At 34.2% G+C, this 16,133-nt stretch overlaps 1 protein-coding gene across 6 annotated transcripts in view; it reads right to left on the bottom strand.

Moving 5' to 3' along the window:
- LOC145246885 (tyrosine-protein kinase CSK-like) overlaps positions 1 to 16,133 on the bottom strand; it is a 570,595-nt gene that overhangs the window by 496,665 nt on the left and 57,797 nt on the right. Inside the window, exon 1 of one of the 6 annotated variants that reach the window (XM_080108756.1) lies at positions 12,710 to 12,984. The exons of 4 other annotated variants lie outside the window; for them this stretch is intronic. The gene's annotated coding sequence lies outside the window, so the exon portion shown is untranslated. Of the gene's footprint in view, positions 1 to 12,709; positions 12,985 to 16,133 lie in introns of those variants that run through there. One more of the 6 variants, XM_080108755.1, reaches the window with a different exon arrangement.

The following is a 16,133-nucleotide window of genomic DNA, read 5'->3' as shown; positions in this document are numbered from 1 at the left end:
TGAGATCTAAGGACAGTGAATCAAATACAATAACCATTAGGCCAGCTTGACATGATCTTTCAGAAATATTTTCAAACCTACTTTTTCTTAACATAATGTGAACTATTCACACATATGCAGTTGTGAAATAGTGAACAGATAAAAATCCAATGACCCCCCCCCAATTTTTCAATTTTGACCACTTAGCAGCCCCTTTTCCGGATGAAAACAGATTAAAAAGTTTTCCATATCTTTGAATAGCATGCATACCAAATTTTAAGGCTGTAGATAAAATTCCTTGAGTATATAGGTTGAGAACTGTCCTCACACACACACATTTTAATTTTCATAGATATACTAACAGGCCAGCCCGGCGTTGCCCAGACGTAAAATATGCATAAATATTATATTAATTAATGCAAAATTGTGGCACTATTTCTTTGTGCCACTGTTTCTAACACACTCTGCAGCATGGACCAGTGGTAATTTGGCCATGAGCGTAGAGATACAAAGAAATCCCTTCCCATAATTCCCTTGCTATCTTTCTGTCTCTTTCCTGCACAACCACCATGATGTGAGGACGCATAGTCTGTCTCTCCGTAAATGGGGGGGGTACCCCCTCCCTCGACACTAGTTAGGGTAGGTTAGTTAGCTTTGAAAAGCCTATTGTCCACTTTTAAATTGTTTTTTTTTTGTAATATATATTGTATCTCTAATGTAAAATAAAATAGTTAGTTATACCTTGTGTATATTACAATTGTGTCGCGTGTCGTTTTTTTTTTTTTGTGTCTGCCATGAATGCCTTCATAAATGTCTGAAGTCGAAAGGCGGCCCTGAGGACAAAGAAATGAAGATTCCCACCAGAATGCCACCAGGGTGAAGAGATCATCTTGAGAGAAGAAAGGAGCCACACCCAGATCCAACATCTCAGGTATGATTTTCTCCTTGCTACACAGACCCTAATGACTGGCCCATCTTCATGAGACCGCTTTAAGACATTTACTATAACACGTCTGTCGGTCACACCTCAGTGATCGGCTGATAGTGGTATAAAATTCGTATTTATTATAAACAGAAATACAGTATTAAAACGTAACATTAAATTCGTTAGATGAAAAAAAAAAAAAAAAAAAAAAAAAAAAAAAAAAAAAAAAACTGAAATACGTGTATACGAGTATTGTTTTTTCACTTCTTATAAGTATAAACAAAAAATAAATACGAGCTGTGATCGAAACCAAAACCTAAAAACAATGAGTCAAGGACTATAACCATTCAGCCAGCGTCACATGCTCTTTAAAAAAGGTGTTTTAAAACCTGACTCGTACTTATTATAAGGAATGTGTAATGTGAACCATTCACGCATGCGCAATCATGAAACAGTTAAGAAACAGGAAAATCTGACAAATTTTGACTCTGTAGAAGCTCTTTTTCCGGATGAAAAAGTTTTCCACGTGTCTGAATAAGCTATATACCAAATTTCTAAGTCTGTAGATTAAAAATTCATTGAGTATACAGATTGAGAAGTGTCCTCACACACACACACACATTCTCACTTTTATAGAATACTAGCCTGGGTGCCCGGCATTGCCCGGGTGTTTGGAGGTGTGTGTTGAGAAATTAGTAAATATTTTGAACGAAATGAATAAAATCCTGCAAAATTCTCCTATAGGTGCTATTGTAAAATGGCAGGCAAAAATATATTTGCAAGCAGTAAATAATTCCCTGGCAAATGCTGGCGCTGTAAATTAGGGGGAAAAAAAAAAAAAAAATTTTTTTAAATCAACTTCTCCGAGAAGGAGGGGTGAAGGTCCAAAAAGCATGGAAAGCAGGTCTGGCAATGACCTTGACAGTGGTAGCACTGCTGGTTAACCATTAAATTATTAATTGCAGAAAAGGAAAGTTCCTAGCGACCAGAATTGGGCGTTAAACCTTTTAAAATTTCAGGAATTGAACATTTGATCAACTCTGCAGCCGTGATTCTAAAAGGTGGCTGATGTTCTCTAAATTCAACCATAGATTTCTGAAATACGACATCTTAAGGAAAATGCAACCAGTTTACAAAGTTAGCTGCAAGTGTGCAGCGATGCAGAAACAGTAAATGCACTAATACTAATTGACAGGTATAAATGTAGTAGGGATTTCCGATGCAACCATTTCCGCATTAGAGCGCATCTATAGCTACAGTAAAATCTCATGCAGAGCGAGAGAAGTAAATGGACACAATCTATATATATAAAAGTGAAAATGTATGTGTGTATGTATGTATGTTCGCTTTTCCTCGATGTCCACAAAAGGCTTCTTTCAGAGAAGCGCTTGTTCGGTTCACAACTTAAAACTTTTTATATCATCTATAAATTGTAATATCTACGAATTATCCACGAAGCTCGCCTATCTATTTAATTTTATTGACTTTCAAACGTTAATTATTCCACATTTCCCGCATCGGCACGCGTTACATTCGGTTTTCGGTATAAAAAAAAAAGCGAAACTCGACTCTAACCACAGGCCCAGAGCCAGTTTGGTCAATGTCGACTTCGTCATATCAGACTGTAGCTTTCATTTTGCTCCTCCTAATAAACAGGGAGTGGGTTTTTAAAAACAAACTAACAAACAAACCGATTTATTCAAAACTGTCCCGCACAAAATCGTAACTGCTGAATACCTATCGCCGTCACGTCAATCAAAAACGCGCACCTGTTTGTTTTTTTTTTAACACTTTACTATTTTCCAACTGCGCGTCGTCAACGCTTCGGGTTTTTTTCACATATCCCGAAAAACACCCGGGCAACGCCGGGTACCCCTCGCTAGTCTTATATAAAACAAAAATGTTTGTGTGTCAATATTTAATCGATAAACTATTGATCATTTAACACTAAAATTAACAGGAAACGGTAATCATACACAAAGTATTGTTTATAACAAGTAAAACCTTTGGATGAATGAATAAGGCGTACAGAAATATGTCAGCAAGTTGAAACCCAAAATGTTCATTTCAACTACCGACATATTTCTTTTACTTTTGCGCATGTGCAAACTCAAAAGTTTTTCTTATCTACCTGTCGAGAGCTCAAATGGTAAGGAATGTGATTTGAGAGCTAAATGTTTTTGTTTCAATTCTAGCTGATAGAACCCATGTTTTTTATTATTATTTTAACTTGAAATCAGTACTATATATTAGGTACCATATGATATTCGATAAAGAATTGGCTCCATAAAAATAAATAGGAAATTTGCATGTATTAAAATATCATATTTAAGTATATTTCATGACTTAGCAAGACTATGTAAGGAGGTGAGCGATGCTTGTATGACTGGTTTGCATAGCAACCACGTCACTTCAGCGACTACTGCTGCTACTAATTCACTGCTGTCACGGAAAGAGAAGTAACAAGTGAAACAGAGAATGAAAGCATGAAAGGAAGATAATTGGGGGAATTTTATTGAAAGCAGACGATTGCCGTACATTGTTATTACATATCTGTTTATGAGGACAAAAAAAAAAAGAAGACTGAAATTAAACAAAGAACAAGTGAATTTATTGGAAGCCTAGAAAAATCATGGATTACAACAGAAAAATGCGAACATGAAAAGTAATATTGGTTAAGCTTAAACATGGAAAAATAAAGGACTAGTTAAAACTAAAAAAGAAAAGGACAAGATATTCTAGTAAAAAGATAATAAATTTATAACTTAAAATATTGCAGCATTAAGATTTGTTAAAATTCAATTTATAACAATCAATTCTTAATACAACAATATTTTTAAGTTATAAATTTATATTTTTTACTAGAATATTCTTTTCCAGTTTTAACAACTAGTCCTTTATTTTTCCATGTTCAAGCCTAACCATATTACTTTTCATGCTCGCATTTTTCTATTGTGTATATATATATATATATATATATATATATATATATGAGCAAACAGTTAATAAAATGTTAAAAAAACACTTTGAAATGAGTTAAAAACATTTAATCTGAAAAGGAAACACTAGATAAATGGATAGTCCTTAATCTGCGGAGTTTCGAAGAAATACTTTCCTTCTCATCAGAGGGTAGGAATTAGCAAAATGCGGGATCGGATTTTGCATGCAGAAGTATTTGATGAAACAACAAGTAAGTCAAAGATCTTACATATATATATATATATATATATATATATATATATATATATATAAATTACAGCATATGAGAGAGAAGAGGAAAAGAAAAGAGATGGGAAAAAGGAAAAGAAAAAAGCCTCTTTCTAAAACATGGCTTTATTCTTTATATATTTTGACTAAACAAAAAAAAAAAAAAAAATGATTGATTGAAAATTCTTTTGATAAAAAGGTTAATAGATTTTTTTTTTGCTCTTATCAGAGATTTTATCCTGATAAAAAACATCAATCGACATATACTGCATGAAAATAGTTTCATATCACACAGTGAGCCAAACAATTTACTAGAGATTTTGGGAACTTCAGAAACAGATTTTTTTTTCTGTTCTCTTTAGTACGAGAAATTTTCTAAAGTCTCCCAAGTGCGTGTGCAAAATAGCTCACCAAAGACTTCCAGTGCTAGATCCCCAAGTCTTGACATGGATATTTGGACGCTCGCCAAACAGAATTTTTTTTTTTTTGCAAATTATTTATTTAAAAAATTGTATTTCCGATGCCAATAAACGATTCTTCTAATTAAAATAATATTAATTCTGTTAAAAGCAAAATTTTCACAGTTGGTTTGAAATGTCTCATCTTATGGCACATGCGGTTCCATATTACGTGTTAACCCTTTACCGCTAGAATTTTTTTTTGTAATAAATAAATTTTTTAATCATGAAACGTGACAAGGTAAAACGTCGAGGTTGCATTACCAACTCGATCTGACTAATCCACCCTCACAGGCCATTGCCTTCTCTCCTTGAGAAGTGGTTAGTTTATTGCTAATTACCTGAAGCACACTTATCAGGGAACGCCAACAAGACTGCCAAGGTATTTTTTGCAAGCCCGAGTGCTCTTCCTCTAGAGCACTGGCTTTTCAAATCCTATTTTCAAACCCTTGTGTCATATCATCCCGCAGTGAGAAGGAGATAAATAATGCAAGACTAACTACATTAGTGATTAGTGTAAATATGGCAAGCCAACAAAGTCTGGTAGTATAAACATTCATTCACTACACAGAACTCCAAGGTGGTGGTTGTTCGATTCATGCAGTGCTGTGATAGCAGTGTCAGAAATTTCGTGAAAATAGTGAATAATTCCACCCCATCTTTCCAAGCTTATAACTCCTCGAAAAATGTAATTCAAGCCCTAATTTTTTTTTTCAATTAAAGGAGTAAGGACCAAGGTTTTATTTTAAAAAAAAACAAAAAAAAACAATGTGGTTTTTTTTTTTTAAAAAGGTTTTAAACTTCGGACTTTACAGGTAAATTTTTAAAAAAACTGATTTTTTTTTTTGTTTTAAATTTGAATATATTATTTATTGACCTTTTCTCTTCAATTTGTGATATATAAACCTATTAAACATAAATTAATTATTTACTTTTTAATAGACATTTCAAAATGAGAGGCGTAAATTATTCGACCCCCTATCTTTCTAAGCTTATAACTCCTCGAAAAATGTAATTCAAGCCCTAATTTTTTTTTCAATTAAAGGAGCAAGGACCAAGGTTTCATTAAAAAAAAAAAAAAAAGACAAAAAGAAAAAATGTGTTCTTATAAAATAAGGTTTTAAACTTCGGACTTTACAGGTAAATTTCTAAAAAACTGATTTTTTTTTTTGTTTTAAATTTGAATATATTATTTATTGACCTTTTCTCTTCAATTTGTGATATATAAACCTATTAAACAAATTAATTATTTACTTTTTAAGAGAAAGTTGAAAATGGGGGGGGCGTGAAAATGGGGGGGCGTGAATTTAAAAAAAACGTTTGTCTAAAATATTATATTCGGTTTATTGGAAAGAACATAAAATTTCACATTGACCCTGAAAATATCGTAAAAATAGAATCAATAGAAAAATTTTGATAGATTTTTAAAATTTAAAAATATTGAGTTTAAAAATTGAAAAATATTGAGTTCGGAAAATTCATTACTGTTTTAAAAAAAAATAAAAATATTGTTATTACTTTTAAAACAACTGTAATAGTTTATTTTGGAAGTATAATCCATAAAGAAAATAAATAACCCACTTTTAACAGAGAAATTACGAGATTTTTATATTGTATTCGCAGTTTCGTGTTAGGGGTGTCAAAAATTCCTACAAAAATTCTGATACTGCTAGTGCTGTGATAAAGGAAGTTTCCTTCCAGACAAAAACTACAGTTTAAAAACAATTAACAGAAGTTTTTTTTTTCTTTGAAATCTTTGTTTTCTATTAACTTATAGCTTGCAAAATCTTTTTGCCTGACCAAATCAAAGTATGAATTCAATCAATGCAATCCTTTAGCAGAATCCCAATGGCTCACTTTGCCCAAACATACACATTTGCTCAACTGACCGCCAGCCTTCAGAAAAAATGAACTGCCTCCTCAAACATCCAACCCTAACTGACTACCTGATCGCCATGACTTCCTCCCCTTTCTGTCTACTGGAACCCCTTCACTCTGATCAGAAATCAGAGATGCTTGCCTTGCCATGCGACCACCCAGAAGCTGACTACTCCAGATATCCATTGCAGATAACTAGACAGTCACCATTCAATGCTGCTTTATCCCCAAAATGAAGCTAAAGAGTCATTATCAGATAAAAGCTTTGTTAGAAGCAATGTTACTGTACACAACCATTGTATCAACATTTTTCTTTATGTACAAGTAATAATATTAAAAATATTATCAAGATAATTCTTATAAGAATCAATTTCCAATACAAAATGAAGCTCAATATGAAGTATTAAAACTTTTAGTCATTTGCCAAAAGAAAAAAAATGCAATGAAGTTCTACATAAATAAAGTTATAGATCAGAATTTTATCATTTAATGTCAATTTCAAAGAAAAACATGTTCTGGAAAAAATTCTCAAAGCAAGTGGTAGCTATAATCAAGAACACAAATACTACCAGCTCTCAGTACGTTTGCCTTCTGTTTTTATTTTTCTTTGTTCTTTTCACAGGCAAAACTTGTTACGTTGTAGTAGTAGTAACAGCAGTGCCGTATTTCTTCCAATTCAATTAAGTGGTGGTTTGAGCCCTCAGACAAATAGAGCTGATACTTTACAATCACAAAAGAATGCTTGACTAATATTACCGAAGACAACCAAAATAAACGAGTGTTAGCTGTGACAATGTAAAAAAAAAAAAAAAAAAAAAAGTCTCTAGCTAAAAATGTCACTCCCACTATTGAACTCTTTTGAATTGTTAACAGCATCTACTTTGCATAATAGCCCCGAAGTCAGTTTTACGTTTTTTTACACAGTGATCACCACTTATCAAGGCCTGGAAGCCACTCAGGGATAAGGGTTATTGCAAGTACATTACGTAAACGGTTTAAAATAAGTTTTAAAAAAAAAAAAACTTATCCAAGTAGATAGAAGAGTTTGGTAACAATTTTTTTCTTTTATACCACATTTTCGTTTTGTCTACTCTGGAAAATGACCAAAAAGTGATTATAAAAAAATCCCGAGCAATGACGGCTACAGACAGCTAATATGTATATAAATTAACAAGTAAAAAAAAATGTGTTAATTCAAACATCATGCAAACAATCAAGTACTGTATTCGATATTTTCATTAAATGATAATCACATTCCCATTCCCCATGTTTCTGTTCAGTCTTGAAAGACAAGGATACGCCTTAGGGGCAGTAGCGTGTGTAATTGTGAGGCAAGGGTTGCGCAATCTCTAACCTCTCCTGAATCAGCACTGTGAGTCCAGTGGCAAGGAAAAGACCAGGACGACTGGAAACAATGCCGAGATAAGCAGAGAGCACATGCAGCACCTGAAAGTCCCAAATGGTTACCCATTTAGTACTGACCAGGTTCAACAATGCTTAACTTCGGTGATCCAGCGGGAACCGGTGTGTCAACGTGATTACGCCATATATATTTAGGTTTATTACCACGTAGTTAACTGACTGAGACACTTTTCTGTCTGTTTTTCAGCCACTTCATGTACTAAAGGGAAATAACTGATATTTTTTTTCAAGGAGTTACTTCTCTTATTCCCACTCACATAAATAAGCAATGTGTGTATACATGCCTTCGGTAAGACGAATGGGCTGGAAGGAGGAAAAAATAAAAAGGTAGGAGGGATAGTAAAAGTTTTTAACAGAAAAATGTTACTTTTGCCTTGGACAGCACCGGTAACCCTGCTGATGTGTAATAAAATATTGCCTGAAAACTTTCACATTTTAAGTTATTTCTCCTTGACAAGTTTCTTTCACTAGTTTATTATTTTTATTATTTCGTAATTTGTAAAGGATAAGGGGAAAACAGGGATATAAAGTAAGGTAAAAAAAAAAATCCATAACCTAATTTAAATTGAATATTCAGTTAACTTTTTTCCTTACATTTTTATTCATCTTTTCATAAATTAGTTCTAGCAGATTGCACGATTTCAATCTTAATCAATTTAGATAAAAAGAATTTTTTTATATTGATTAATTAAAAAATCAATAAAATAATGGAGAAAAATGATTTAAGTCGAAGTTCAATAAATAGCATCAATAATCGCTCACTGAAGAAGGCAATTAAGATTTAGAAAATCGAAACAAGAAAATTTATTTTTATTTGCTCGCAAACTATTTACAAAGACTTATTTCAGCGGTTCAATGATTAAGTTGATTAAACAATTTAAAAAAAAAAAAATGTTTTTATAAACAAGTCCTATTATCGAGGCCCATAAGCAACTCTAGGATAGGACTTATTGAATCTGAAAAATAGAAACAGATGATTCTAATTGGTCAGAAACTTACTATTTAAGGACAGTTTAAGAGTTTGTTTACATTAGACTTGAAAAGGGCAAATGTTATGGTCAACCAGGAAGCAACCGTGACATACTGTGTTCCAATGACTGGTAGTTCTGGAAAAAACTTTGCTCATGAAAATTCTGCTCAGTTCAAGGCACCCAGAGGGAGAAAGAGGTTAGGGTTAGGGAGAAAGAGGGGGTTTTTGACAGTGATTGTAACTAGTTGAGTTGTAGTGAATGTTTTTCAAGTGGGTGACCATAGAGTGAATCTCAATAGAGCTCCTGCCATGAAAGACTAGCAACATCTCTGCTGTGAGAGGGTTGTAGAGTGAAGAATGGGGGCATAACCCACTAGATTGTGAAGTCGGTTTTGAACTGTCAAAGGAGGAAAAGGTGCTCAGATGATTTCATTGACCAAAAGTCGATTTGCTATAAACACACACAAAATAAATAAATAAAAATAAATTTAAAAAGACTCATCTTACTTTCTAATTGGTAAAGTCCGGACATTCTGATATCAATTTAAAAGGCGATGGCTTAAAAAGATAAGAGATGGGGGGAGGGGAGAGTGGTATTCAATGAAAATTAAATCTTAATTGAGCAATAAATTCGGGGCATTTTGGTGCAGAGCCAGAGAAATGGGTAGCAGGTTTGCTTTGTTGGTTTTATGGCTTTTCAGGTTATTTAGTGCGACAATTTGGTAAAAAGTTTCCATGCTTCAAGTTCTTTATAGCTTCAAATATTTTTTCATGGAATTTGGTTTGGTTTAATTGTTTTGCATAGGATTTTTTTTTTTTTTTTTTTTTTTTTTTTCACTGCAGAACATGACAGATGTACAAAGGAAAAGAGATTAAAAAAAAAAAAAAAAAATCAATAAATTCACTGCTTGATCAGTTACCTTAGATCATGGATTACATCTACAGGACAGTTATGGTGTGATACAAAATCGCGTTTAGCTCAGCGTAAACAAGCATTTATCAAACTTAGCTCTGTATTATGCTCCAAGTCCAATAGCATCACACTCAAGTGTTACGATATTTTTGGACAATAATGGGGGTAGATATTGAATTGCTGCCCACCACAGCAATATTTGGCACAAGGTCGGAAAGTGGGGATCCAAGCAGGCTCCCCTAAAGGAGGGGGAACTCCTGCAATTGCAAAAATTGCCGGAGTAACCCTATCAGCATCCCCCAGTCGGGGCGTCTCAGGCGACAAGCAATAAACTTGCCCCACCGGAAAGCTCGGTGGCAAGGCCTGGGAGGGTGTACCTCAATCAGACAGGTGCTGGTCCGGTTCCCAGCCCCTCACCTGTCGGGCTGAGTGTCAAGAATGAATCCTTGGCACAAGTACTCTACCTTGTCTCCCTGTAGCCGAAGCTGCTAGGAGACACATCCCCATCATAGTAAGACTATAATGGAGGTGTGATCCTGTATAGTCGGGAGATTCTATTTATAAACGATGCTGCTAGGAATTGACGAATCAAATTAATTCACGTTCTGCTACCAACCAATCAGAAATCAGAATTGCTCCATAAATAATATAGTCTTCCATTTTCTTTAATGTCAAATACAATCCCATTTGGTTACACCAGTTTTGATTTATTGAGGCTAAAGTTTATATTTGCACCTTGTCTAATGGCAGCATGTACAGAAAATATATTTTGTTTAAATTTTGGGATTAGAAGAGCGTTTTCTAGATTAAAGAAACATAGTTTACCTTTATTGTTCCTTAGCGAGATTTTAGCACCGCCTCTCTTCAAAACGATATCATTTACTCAACTCCCGTCAGCTAGTTCTACAAAATAATTTTGTGGCTTAAAGTTGGGATCGAAATTAATAAAATCAGATTCCTTTGTTATCACATGTGCCGTGGCATCACAATCGACAAGAAAATTATTATTGTTTGTTGAAGCGTTAAATGTATACGAAAATAAGAATGTATGTTCGCTAACGGAGCTCTCCACATTTTTAATGGCGTCGCCATTTGGAGTCCTGAGTAGTATGATAATGAAAAATAAAAATTAGTAAACAAAAATTTAATATATATGTGACCTGGTCATAAAATATGCTTAAATATATTTTAATTTATATTATATACAGAAAATACACCATTGATTATCATATTGTACCCAATATATAGTAGTGATTTCAAAAGTTTGCCCCCCCCCTCAACGTGACAGGGCTATGGCAAAAGGTAGCATCAAAGCTATTGGTCCAACACTCAGTAGCATTAGAGCCACAATGTGACTAAAGGGGGCTCTGATGAAATCCATAGGAGTTTGCATTTGTCGGCTCCTTGTCATTTTTGTGAATGCGCCATGACATTTTAAGGCAAGCAAGGACATTCAGTCGTCTGTCGTAATGTAGGAGGAAGATAACCACCAATATGTACCGATAGATAATCTTCCTCGATAATTTGAAGCAGCTGGTGATCCCTGTTGACCTCAGTGTCAGAGGTAGACTGAAATGATCCAGGAACATGAAATACCTCAAATCTGCAAGAAGGACCACCATCAAAAGCAGATATCAACATCTCCATGTTCAACACTGCATTAAGTTTTTTCTTTTTTTTTTTTCATTCTTTAGATCACAAAATACAACTCATGTCATCAACAATTTCAAAAGTACCCAATTTCCCATTTGACATATTCTTACTAGACCAATCAGAAAAAGGAAGAGAAGAAAGAAGATGGTTTGCCAGGTGCTTTCAATTCTGAGAGGATCTGTTTCACTATCACCTTGCCATCTTATAAAAACTAATTGTTTTCACAATCCCATTTTAAGTGGGACAGGAAGGATAAAAATAAAGACAAGTTTGAAGAAAAGCACGGACATCTTTCATACCAACTTCCACCCTCTTAGAAAACGTGACATATACATATATATGTATATGTCACGTTTTCTAAGAGGGTGGAAGTTGGTATGCGTGATGGGACGATTCCAATCCCCCCCCCCGACTCTGATACAATTACCGATTAATCGTCTCTATACACAAACACTTTAATGTAGTTATCCACGAAAATATTTTTTATAAATGTAAATACAAAAAAACTGTTTTAGTTTCTAACCAGCAGATGTACCTGGCGTTGCCCAGTATTGAACGTAACGTTAAATTACTTAAATAAATAAATACAAATAAATAAATAAAAGATAAATAAATAAAGTAATAAAAACGGAAAGAAACACATGTGCATACGAGTATTGTTTTTTTTTGTTTGTTTTTTGTTTTGTTTTTTTCTAAACAGTTCACTTCTTGTAAGTAAAAAACAAAAAAAATACTCTGGCTGCGATCGAAACCAAAGCCTAAGGGCAACGAGTCGAGTACGATAACCATTAGACCAGCTTCACACGACAAAGTGTTTTCAAACCAACTTATTCTTAACATAAAAACGCTGTCATATTTCACTACCGCACATGCGCATTCATGAAACAGTTGACAAATACATAAAAATCCGATGACTCCCAAGTACCAATTTTTAAATTTTGACCCCCTTAGCAGGCTTCCCCCCCCCCCCGGATAAAAACCAATGAAAAAGTTTTCCAAATTACGTATATATAAACTTTTTTTCTTTTTATATGTAAATTTAATTTAGAAAAACATAATTTTTCAAAACAAACTTTATTATTCGAACAAAGAACACAATTCTAAGTAATTTCCTTAATCCATGGATTTTCGATGTAGGCTCCATCTCCTAAGAGGAAAAGTCATTAGCAAAAATAATAAATCTTGTTTGAAATAATTTAGCTATTCAGCACATACATAGAAAATATATTAAAGATTAATTTTTTTAAGGGACATAAAAGAAAAAAAGAAAGAAAAGAGATTGTCTTATATAAAAAAAGTATTACCTCCCAAAAATATTTTGTAAGGCTTGATACCACAGGATTCAATAATCTGAGATGCTATTCACCTTAGTATGCCGAGATATATATATATCTCAAAAACATATTTCCCCAAACGATTATAATAAGCCACTTGCACTGTCGTAGAAATAGAAACTATCAACAACAACGGAGACAAGATGGTCGAGGTGTTATTGCAAAAGGTTGCAATGATATTTATGTGCAGTGGTAGTAGTAGTAGTAGCAGCCGCCATGTTGGCAATAATAATTCTAGTTATAAGGGTTAGCAATGTGGAGGGGATCGAGGAGGGGTGCTCAAGAAGATGGCGGAGATGGAGGAGGTGATCAAGTAGTTCTTGAATCTTGGTCAGGTCGGCTGCGGAGATAAACAGCTAAAAAGGAAGCAGGTTGTTTTATTGTGTGGAAATACAAAAGGAAAATGGCCATCAAAACATCAGGGATTTATGGCGGCACTCCACCACCCACACCGCTCTCTTGTTGCATTCTATACTCTTCACCACACACACACACACACACGTGCAGATGCACAGATATGCGCATATAGATATATGGGCGCACACATACACAAACGACTAGGGCTATGATAACAGCATATTCTTTCCATTGTTTGGACTCCCAAGTATATATCCGACAAAGAGGTCCTGGATATGACCTTAAACTATATCCGATGATGAGGCCTCAGCTTGAAGGTTTTGGGGAGTGTGGAGCCACCCTTTAATTGCCATTGCTCCCAGGTCCACTCTGACCTTGAGTGGTAGTACCTATTAGGGTCCCAACTATGGGTTAAATAGAAACTGACTTAAAAAAAAAATAAAAATAAATAAATAAAAAAATACATTCTATTCAAAAATCTTCAAAATCACTGGATTCGGCATTAAATAACCTGAAAAGCGTTGATATGTCAAAACAACCAACCGACACAAACACAATCAACTGAGAACCACATCACTATATAAAAACATAAGATATCAATGGATATATACCTGAGAATAAAAACAAGGAAAAGAATATGCTGCTGTCATAGCTCAACAAATGACTTTTAGCCCATTGACTTAGTCTTTTTATGCCAAATTAATAGTTGAATATAGTTAAACTTGCACTTCATTTTTGCATGAAATACTAATCCTAACTGTGCATCAAACGGATACCATAATACTTAGTTTGTTACACCTTATCATAGCAAACATCCATACAAAATTTCAGCTAGATTGGACCAATAGTTTCTGAGAAAAAACTGGAACGGACAGACCAAGGAATTACGAGAGTAAAAAGAGGACAATGGGTTTACTTTCGGCCGACTCGTAACTCTTGTTTCCTTTATTTCGTCCTCGCATTCCATGAGCAATGTTTATGACAAAGGGGAAAGGATTGCTGTTTTTTCTAGGTCAGAATCTATCCATCTAACCCTTATTGTTGGCTAGCTAAACATTTCCCCAATATTGTGTTCATTAATTTTGTCTTATGTATCTGCCCGCCTGTAAATCTTTGTCATAGAACACGGTCACCCTTCCATTTGATGTTATAGGTGGTTGTTCATGTTCCCATATGTTCGATCTGTCAAGCTGCATCTCTCCAGAGATCTTCCAATGACGGTATTTACATACTTTGTTGTGACAGGCAGTGTAAAGGCCATCTGCCAGTGTATGTGTTTATGTGGTTTAGGCAGCATTCTTTTGTTTAATCAAAGATAGTTAAAAATAAAACTTTCTGCTTAATTATATAATCAGACTAATCTGGGTGCCCGGCATTGCCCAAGTGTTTGTAGGTGCGTACTGAGCAAAAAAAAAGTTGTAGGCACGCAGGCTCGAACCTGTGACGCTAGTTAAAATTTCTCCAAAATTGTGTTCATTAATTTTCAAAAGCAAACTTAGTTTTTGAAATTACCTTAAACTTTTATTAAATACTGGCATGGGACACCCGACCTTGCCCAGTCGTGAAGTACACTTAACATTTTTATCATTACAGAGTCAATTCTCTATTGAATATTATAGTACTGACTTTAAAAGTAATAATTAAAAAAAATAACTTGGCTGCCATCAGCTAGAATCGAAACCAAAACAATTAGCTGTCCAGCCACATTCCCTCATTTAAATCTCTGACCTTGTTTGCTATTGCTTGGATTAAACCGACAGACAGATTAAAAACTTATAAAATTAAACCACATTTAGCTCTGATTATTGTACGCATGCATGCACAAACTAATAGAAATGCCGGCAAGTTAAAATAAACATTTCAACTTGTCGACTTCTATACGCATTATATTTATCCACCCAAAGATTTCACTCGTTATAAACCCTCCCTGCTTAAAGTACTCTTTTCTACCTTGATAGTGTACGAATAGACTTGAAATCTAATGCGAGATGAAAGAGTGAAAAAACATATCAAATAAAGCGGTGAAAATTCCGTTTTTGTTTTCCGAGTCTTCAATTGTAAGGCAGCCTGTAAGGGGAAGATACTTTCAGAAATGCTAGAATTTTCTAACATAAACAGGAGAATTTCATAACAAAAAAACAAGCAAGGGTTCCTTTTCTTTTACTCCTATGTGATGTGGCATTGTCAATGAAGATATTGGCTTCGTGGCACAAAATGATAAGAATTTGACACCTAATTAGTTGAAGAGCTATGTGACCTTTGAAAGAGGAAAATTTCAATGTTCAGTTTGTGGCAAGGAGTCGAATAATTTTCTGTGTTGTACATGTAGGTATTGGGCACACAAGTGCAGTGGAATTACTTTTACGTTGAGAAAGAACGATTTTTGGAGCACAGGGTGGAGCAGGTGCTAGTATGATACCTAGAATAAGCAGTGGATGGAGCAAGTTGCACATATGTTACTACATCGACCAAGGGAAAAGTCTATGCTATATGGAAGCGAAACCTGTCTAGTGAGGGTTGAGGACATGCGTTGCATTGGAAAGAACTGATATGCGAAGGATAGGTTTTGTACTATTTATATTATACTAGGCTACCCGTGACCCGTTGGATCAGTATGTTCTATTAGCTATAGAATTACGTCACAAATGACACTTGTGACGTAAAGAAAATATTTTTTTTGTGACATAAACATTTCTATGAAAGTATATTAAGATGAAAAAAGAATATAGATAGATTTCTATGAGTCATTCTGTTTATAAATGCTTATTTTTGAAAAAACAAACAAAAAAAACTTACAGCCATTGAATTATAAGTGGTTTGCCATACTTATAGGTAAAATAGTACAATACCAAATATACTACATTTGTCTGATGCTCAATGGTATTCAGAGAAAATGTAAACGTGTGCGTGTGCGTGTGTGTATTTTTTAAAGTTCAATTCATAATTTTTGAAAACTGGTTTTCTTTTTTCTCATAAGAGTATATGTTACAGATCTGTTTCATTAACAATTTTCAACAAACAGTACAAAATGTTATCC

The sequence above is a fragment of the Euprymna scolopes genome, chromosome 24 (genome assembly GCF_053919585.1).
Source record: "Euprymna scolopes isolate OS-2025 chromosome 24, ASM5391958v1, whole genome shotgun sequence".
Lineage (NCBI taxonomy): Eukaryota > Metazoa > Mollusca > Cephalopoda > Sepiida > Sepiolidae > Euprymna > Euprymna scolopes.
The sequence above is the reverse complement of the archived record's forward strand: the minus strand, read 5'-3'. Positions and strand labels throughout refer to the sequence as shown.